Source organism: Muntiacus reevesi, chromosome 1 (assembly GCF_963930625.1).
Source record: "Muntiacus reevesi chromosome 1, mMunRee1.1, whole genome shotgun sequence".
NCBI classification, from domain to species: Eukaryota; Metazoa; Chordata; class Mammalia; order Artiodactyla; family Cervidae; genus Muntiacus; species Muntiacus reevesi.
Window position 1 is genome coordinate 261,187,802 of NC_089249.1, and position 8,883 is coordinate 261,196,684.

The 8,883-nt window shown below is 35.8% G+C and overlaps 1 pseudogene; it reads left to right on the top strand.

The window, feature by feature from the left end:
• Window positions 1–315: 315 nt before the first annotated feature.
• LOC136158551 (cystathionine gamma-lyase-like) lies at window positions 316–1,404 on the top strand (annotated as a pseudogene).
• The last annotated feature ends 7,479 nt before the right edge of the window (window positions 1,405–8,883 follow it).

An 8,883-nucleotide genomic window follows, 5' to 3' on the forward strand; every position in this document is an offset into this window, starting at 1 on the left:
CACCAACACTCTTCATTTAGATTTTTATAATATGTGCCTAGTTGATGACTCTATCTCAACACACCATTCAGGGTGATTCTGTAAAATTGTGAAAGAAGATAATTTTATGACTCTTCTCAAAAACCATCACTATACACCTCACGTCAAGAGCAGTAAAAGTCACAGAGTCCAGCTTTTATGTGCTAACTGCTGGGGCCCAGGTGTGCCTTCACCGTTCCCTCACCTAATTCTTCTGTCGTTTTCAAGTCCCAGTGCACCAATTTCATACTTTTATCTTCCTCACTCTTTAACTCTCTCTTTCTTTTGCAGTTCAGCATGCAGTAAAAAGACACCTCTGCACACGGTTTCCTGCCTAGATGCCAATATTTCCCTATCCGTGGGAAACAGCAACCTGGAGCGCCCAGGGTGACACTAGGGTTTGAGTATAGCCAGTCTGGAATCCCATCAGGAATTGCTTGAAAAAGCTGTGGCAGCCCTGGAGGGGACTAAGTAGCCTCTGTGACCTTTGACAATCTGTTAAAAAGCAGGGGGCCAAATTGTTTGTAAAGATGATGTGTATGGAGATACAAACAAGGAACTTCAGGCAGGTGACAACTGAATTTTGATTAAAGATAAATTTGTTGATTGTTCCAAAACCAAACTGTTAGAGGCAGCTATTATGCCAGAAACCAAGCTTGTTTAGATTGAAACCCCCACACATCCTGGCCTGATGATGACTGACAATGAAACCCATGCACATACTGTCCTTAAACCTGGAGACATTACTTTGGTCGTGGATAACACATTTATGTCAACTTATTTCCAGTGGCCTTTAGCACTGAGAGCTGGTATTTATATGTATTCAGCAACAAAAGACATGAATCACCAGATGCTACAATGGGCTTAGTGTCACTTAATCCTCTGTTTCTTACAAAATTCTCTTGGAGCAGTTCCATCTCCTGTTGACTGTTACCACCACAATAAAGGCCTGAAGACTCTATAAGTCCATATGGAGAAGTATTTTGAAAATGGAATGGCAGTTGCTCGATTTCTGGAGTCAGATCCTTGGGTAGAAAAGGTTGTTTATCCTGGGCTGCCCTCTTCTCCTCAGCATGAGTTGGCAAAGCATCGGTTCACAGGCCACCCAGAGGGGATCACCTTTTATATCAAGGGTTCCTTCAACATACTGAGACTTTCCTCAAGAACCTAAAGTTATTTATTCTATCTGAGAGCTCAGGGGGAATATGAAAGTCTGTTGAGCTTTTAGCATTCATGGCCCATGCATCAGTGCCTAAAAGTGAAGTCCTTGGAATAAGTGACACATTGATTCTACTGTCTGTAGACTTAGAGGATAAACAAGACCTACTAGACAATCTAGGTCAAATTTTGAGGCAGCACACCCTCCAAATCACAAGTCACAACTAGCATTCCATAATTGCCATTAGAAGTTGCTTTCAGAGAAGATAAAATCTTCCACGTAATTGAATGGACCATTAATTAGTCATTACAGAATTTTCAAGTGAAAAATTTAAGGCACCTCATTACCTTTCACAGCTGCAATGTTCCTGGGATCATCCTTCTTAAAATGTTTCCTCTTTCCCTTAATATAATTGACAGATTAATTCTGTTAAGATCTTTTTGCTAATTCTGATATTCATTTGCTTCTGAAGGAGGTGAGGATTGTGCTGCCATTGGAGATTGTGTTCCTTTTTTCCCCCAATCTTAAGATCTATATTGATCATATTAACAATATAATGGTAATTCATTTTTTATGTTTTCTGAGGAACTTAAGTGATTATATGAATTTTCTTAAATTGAGTGATTTTTTATGTTGTTGAAAGTAGCTCTCAGAGCAACTGTTTACACTTAATTACCATAAGCCAAAAATAAAATATCTAAAAAGTCTGTGAAATTCTACTGATTTAAGGTTGTACTTATTACTTTTTAAAATAAATCTAAGTACTAACATACACATGCACACAAAAACTAGTAAAAATCAATGTCCTAGTAAGGGCTTGGTTGATCTTACTTGATTGAGCCCTTTTATTTCTTACCTCATTCCTACCACTCCCATCCTCTCCTGAGTTGTTTCTTTATCAAATTTACTGTTGTGCTTTGCACATTCCAAGCAATGCACCACTTGGGGCCTTTACATTTACTTCTTAATCTAACTCAAATATTTTTCTCTATTACATTCAGGTATCTCCATTACATTCATTCACATCTGCATTTGTGAAAAGACATTGATCAAGTAAGACAAGATAGTAGAGTAGGAAAAACCTGGGCTTGCCTTTTGTCATGAAAAAACCAAAAAAGTACATGCAGAACATTTTCGTCTCTAAGCATGACCTGAAAACTAATAGAAAAGATTTTCTGCAAGTGCAGGTATAAAGAAAAAGCCACATTGAGATGGGGTAGGAGTATGGAGAAACAATCTGGAAGGGACCCACACCTCAAGCACTGTGTTCAACAAACAGGAGGAATTTTGCAACTTCAAAAGTCCTCCCTGAGGAGTGACGGGGCTCTGAGTTCCACCCTGAGGTCTTCACCCATGCGAAACCTGCAGTGGGAAGAAGAGCCCCTGTAATGTTTAGATTTGGAAACCAGCAGGGCTTATATCTGGGAGAACTAGAGCCTGCTATTTAGAGGCACACACAAAGTCTCAAGCAGTCTAAATCCTGGAACAGAGACAGCATTTTTCAAAAGTACATTGGTCATAAGTGAAGGAGATTGACTGACTACTTTTAGGGCTACTAAAAAGGAAGGGATCTGTTGAAACATTCTCTGGTTACAAATGAACTAGCAGGTGGTGTTGTTGTTTTATTTATTTTTTGGTTAGGGGGTCATTCTCTTCCTAGCTGACTTGATGCTTCAGTTCAGTTCAGTCACTCAGTCGTGTCCAACTCTTTGTGACCCCATGAACTGCAGCATGCCAGGCCTCCCTGTCCATCACCAACTGCCAGAGTCTACACAAACCCATGTCCATCGAGTCAGTGATGCCATCCAACTTCTGTTGTCCCCTTCTCTTCCTGTTCTCAATCTTTCCCAGCACCAGGGTCTTTTCAAATGAGTCAGCTCTTTGATTCAGGTGGCCAAAGTATTAGAGATTCAGAGTCAACATCAGTCCTTCCAATGAACACCCAGGACTGATTTCCTTTAGGATGGACTGGTTGGATCTCCTTGCAGCCCAAGGGACTCTCAAGAGTCTTCTCCAATACCACAGTTCAAAAGTATTAACTCTTTGGTGCTCAGCTTTCCTTATAGTTCAACTCTCGCATCTATACATAACTACTGGAAAAAACATAGCTTTGACTAGACAGATATTTGTTGGCAAAGTAATGTTTCTGCTTTTTAATATGCTGTCTAGATTGGTCATAATTTTCCTTTCAAGGAGTAAGCGTCTTTTAATTTCATGACTGCAATCACCACCTGCAGTGATTTTGGAACCCCCCAAAATAAACTCTATCACTGTTTCCACTGTTTCCCCATCTATTTCCCATGAAGTGATGGGACTGGATGCCATGATCTTAGTTTTCTGAACGTTGAGCTATTAAGCCAACATCTTCACTCTCCTCTTTCACTTTCATCAAGAGGCTCTTTAGTTCTGCACTTTCTGCCATAAGGGTGGTGTCATCTCCATATCTGGGGTTATTGATATTTCTCCCAGCAATCTTGGTTCCAGCTTGTGCTTCGTCCAGCCTAGCGTTTCTCATGATGTTCTCTTCATATAAGTTAAATAAGCAGGGTGACAATATACAGCCTTGATGTACTCCTTTTCCTATTTGGAACCTGTCTGTTGTTCCATGTCCAGTTCTAACTGTTGCTTCTTGACCTGCATACACGCTTCTCAAGAGGCAGGTCAGGTGGTCTGGTCTTTCCATTGCCTTCAGAATTTTCCACAGTTTATTGTGATCCATACAGTCAAAGGCTTTGGCATATTTAATAAAGCAGAAGTAGATGTTTTTCTGGGACTCTCTTACTTTTTCAATAAGCCAGCAGATGTATGCAATTTGATCTCTGGTTCCTCTGCCTTTTCTAAATCCAGTGTGAACATCTGGAAGTTCACAGCTTACATATTGCTGAAGCCTAACTTGGAGAATTTTGAGCATTACTTTACTAGCGTGTGAGATGAGTGCAAGTATGTGGTAGTTTGTGCATTCTTTGGCATTGCCTTTTTTTGGGATTGGAATGACAACTGACCTTTTCCAGTCCTGTGGTCACTGCTGAGTTTTCCAAATTTGCTGACATATTGAGTGCAGCACTTTCACAGCATCATCAATTTCAAATTTTCTCATCTCACTTACATGCTGTTCAACCTGTCCCATATTCACCTGTGAATGCACATAGCCTGTGCTCCTTCAAAGCATCTGCTTGTCCTGCCAAGCCAGGCAGGCACCCATGGTCTGCAATAGAAATCCTTGAAAGCTGCCCTCCACTTCACAATTCTTAGCATATGCCTTTTGCCAGCATTGACAAACCCTCTATTTGGCTTTCACCATAGGGGCTGATCTGGCACATCAGAGTGCCTGGAAAAGCTGTAGCCAGACCTTACGGTAAGATGCAATATGGGCCAGCACCACGTATTAGCATGCCCACAGCAACTGTGGTCCAGTCACAATTGGTGTGCACACAAAACCCACACAGTGGACCCTCCAGAATAGCTGGCTCCAGAAACTAGAAGGGAACCACACTACTGGGCTTCACAGGACACCTTCTACACAAAGCTATTCTTTAAACACCAGGAGAGGTACCTGGTCCTTACATACAGGAACAAACAGAGAAAGTTAGGAAAAATGAGAAGGCAAAGGAAAATATTCCAAACCATATAACAAGACAAAACCTCAGAAAAAGAACCAAACACAATGGAAATAAGCAATCTGTCAATAAGCAATCTTCCAGATAAAGAGTTCAGAGTAATGTTCATAAAGATGCTGGCCAAACTCAGGAGAGAAATGAAGGAGTACAATGAGAACTTCAGCAAAAACGGTAAAAACATAAAAAAGAACCAATCAGTGCAGAAGAATACAATAACATGAAGTGAATGATATATTTGAGGGAACCAAGTTAGTAAGTTAGATTATGTGGAAGAATGGGACAGTGATTTGGAAGAGAGGCTAGTGGAAATGACCCAATCAAATCAGGAAAAAGAAACAAGAAATGAGGATAGTTTAAGGAACTTCTGGAACAACATCAAGCATGCTAGGTAACACTTGCATTATAAGAGACCTAGAAGCGAAAGAGAGAGAATAAAAGGATAGAAAACCTATGGAAGAAATAATGCTGAAATCTTTTTTATCCTGGTAAAGGAAGCAGATATCCAGATCTCAGAAGCACAGGCAGCACCAAGAAAATAAATTCAAAGGGACCCACACCAAAACATATTATAATTAAAATGTTAAAAGTTAGAAAATTTTTAAAGTAGCAAGAGGAAAATAACTAGCTACATATAGAAGAATACCCATAAGATAATCAGCCAACTTTTTAACAGAATCCTTACATGCAAAAAACATGGCATGATATATTCAAAATACTGAATGGGAAAAACTTATGACCAAGAATTAGTCTATCTGGCTAGGTTGTCATTCAAAATTAAAGAAGAGATAGAGTTTCCCAGACAAGCAAAAGTTAAAGCATTTCATAAACAGTAAGCCAAACTCACAAGAAATGTTAAAGGGGCTTCTTTAAACATAAAAGAATTTAATTAGGTATATTAAAATTATGAAAGAAAAAGATCTGACTGTTAAGGCAAACATACAACAAAGGTACTGGATCAATCACCTATAAAGCTAGTATACAGGTTAGAAAAAACTAGTAAAATTATACACACACAAACCTACAATAATTAAAGGATATACAAAATTAAAGATATAAAATATGATATCAGAAAGTAAAATGTTGGACAGAATAAAAGGTAGTGCTCTTTGAATATGGCCAAATTTATGCACCTTAAAATAGACTGATAAATACGCAAGTTGTCTTATCAGAACTTCAAGGTAACCAAGAACTAATAACATACATAATAAATAAAAAGGGATAAAAATATAAATCTAAACACAAACATCAAATCAAAAAGGTAGAGAGCAAGAAAAGAAAGGAATAGAGAACAATGAAAACAAACAGGAAACAATTAACAGAATGGCAGTAAATATATACCTATCAATGATTACTTCAAATGTAAATAGGCTAAATACTAATATCAAAAAACAAAGGATGGCTGGATGGTTAAAATATAAGATACACACAAACACATATATGTGTATATATACATACATATACATATATGTTTACATATATGTATGTATGTGTGTGTGTGTATATATAAATTGATCAATCATCTAGATGAAAAATAAGGAAATACTTGTCTTAAATGCTGTTAGACCAAATGAAACTAATAGATATATTCAGAAAATTTCACACCCAAACAGCAGAATAGACATTCTTTTCAAGTGTACATAAAAATTATCTGGAGTAGATTACAAATAAGGCCACAAAACAAATCTCAATAAATTTAAGATAATTGACATCATCTAAAGCATCTTTTCTGACCATAAATGTATGATGTTACAAATAAACTATTAAAAACAACTGGAAAAAACCACAAACAAATGGAATCTAAAGACTGTGATACTATACAACCAATGGATCATTAAAGAAATTAAATTGGAAATTAAAAAAATATATATTGAAAAAATGAATATGGGGACAGAACAATCAAAAAATTTATCAGACACAACAAAGGTAGTTAAATAAGAAAATTTTTACCAATACAGGCCAACCTCAGTAAATAAATGAACAAACAAATGAAAATCTAACTTCATACCCACAGAAACTAGCAAAATAAAGACAAACCTAAAATCACAAAAAGAAGAAAGAAATAAAGGTCAGAGAGTAAATAAATGAAATAGAGACTAAAGAAATAATACAAAAGGTCAAGAAAACTAAGGCTGGTTCTTTGACAAGATAAGCAAAATCAATAAACTTGTAGCCACTGCCCTTTTTTCTTCAAAAGGAAAAGAGAGTGCTCAAATAAAATCAGAAATGAAAAGTTACAAACTATAATACAAGAATATAATGGATCATAAGAGATTACTGTAAACAATTGTATAACAAGTTGAGCAACCTAGAAAAAAATTGACATATTCCCAGGAACATACAACATTATATGACTGGACCATGAAGAAATAGAAAATTTGAGAATGCTAATTACATAATGAAATTGGATCAAGTAATGAAAGTACAGATCCAGTTGACTTCACAATTAAATTTTGCTAAACACTTAAGGAAATTTCAATATCAATTATTTTCAAACAAGTCCAAAAAAATGAAGAGAAGGTAACAATTCCAAACTCATTTTACAAGGCAGGCATTGCTTTGATATCAAAACTCGACAGACACTACAAAAAGATAAAATTATAGGCCAATATCACTAAAGAACAAAGATGCAAAAATATTCAAAAATATTAGCAAAATGAATTTAATAATACATAAAAGGATTACATGCCGTGATCATATGATATTTATCCCAGGGATGCAAGGAAAGTTCAATATCAGCGAGTCAATGTTATATACAACATTAACAAAATGAAGGATAAAAATCATATAATTATGTCAATGGGTACAAAAATTTTTGACATATTCCAACATTGGTTTATGACAAAAACTCTCAGCAAAGTGTGTATAGAAGGAACATACTTCAACATAATAAAATCCATATATGACAAATGCATAGCTAACGTAGTGGTGAAAAATTGAAAATATTTCCTCTAAGATCAACAACAAGACAATGATGACAAATAGCCACTTTTAATCAACACAGTATTGGAAGTCCTGGTCACAGCAAGCAGATAAAAAGAAATTCAAATTGGAAAGGAAGAAGTAAAACTGTCACTGTACATGGAAAATCCTAAACATGTCATCTGAAAACTACTAGAACTCATCAATGAATTTGGTAAGGTTGTAAGAGACAAAATTTATATATATATATATATATATATATATATAAGTGGTATATTTATACCCTAATAATGATCTATCAGAACTGAAATTAAGGAAATAACCCCATTCATAAAGAATAAAATACCTAATAACACACTGAACCAAAGAGCTGAAAGACCTATATTGAAAACTATGACACTGATGAAATAAATTAAAGATGACACAAATAATTATGGACAGAAAGAATGAATACTGTTGAAATGTCCATACTGCCTAAAGTAGTCTCCACATTCAATGCAATCCCAATCAAAATACTAATGGTTTTTTCATAAAAATAAACCATGTGATCCTAAAATTTGTATATGATCACAAAAGATCTCAAATAGCCAAAGCAATCTTGAGCACAGATAATAAAGGTGAGAGGCATCACGCTCCCTGATTTCAAACTATACTACAAAACTATAGTAATACAAATAGTATGGATTATTACAAAACCAAACACAAAGATCATTGGAAGAGGATAGAGAGCCTAGAAATGAAATCACACTTACATGGTCAATGACTCTATAACAAAAAAGACAAGACTACACAATGGAGAAAAGATAGCCTCTTCAACAAATGGTGTTGTCAGAACTGGACAGCTACATGCAAGATCATGAAATTAAAATGTTTTCTTATATGAAAAAATAAACTCAAAATGGGTTAAACAATTAAATGTAAGATCTGAAACTATAATTTCCTAGAAGAAAACATAGGCAGATCTTTTGACATGGATGCTGGTATGACTTTTTGATATGCCTTTTTGGGCAAGGGGAACAAAAGCAAGAAACAAATAAGCAAATGGTTTTTGCTATGCAAACTAAAAAGTTTTTGCTACACAAAATCAAAAGGAAGACATCAAAATGCTATCAGTTTAGCCTTCAATGAATCATTATCTTTATTCAATAGTAATATTAAAGATCTCTGGTC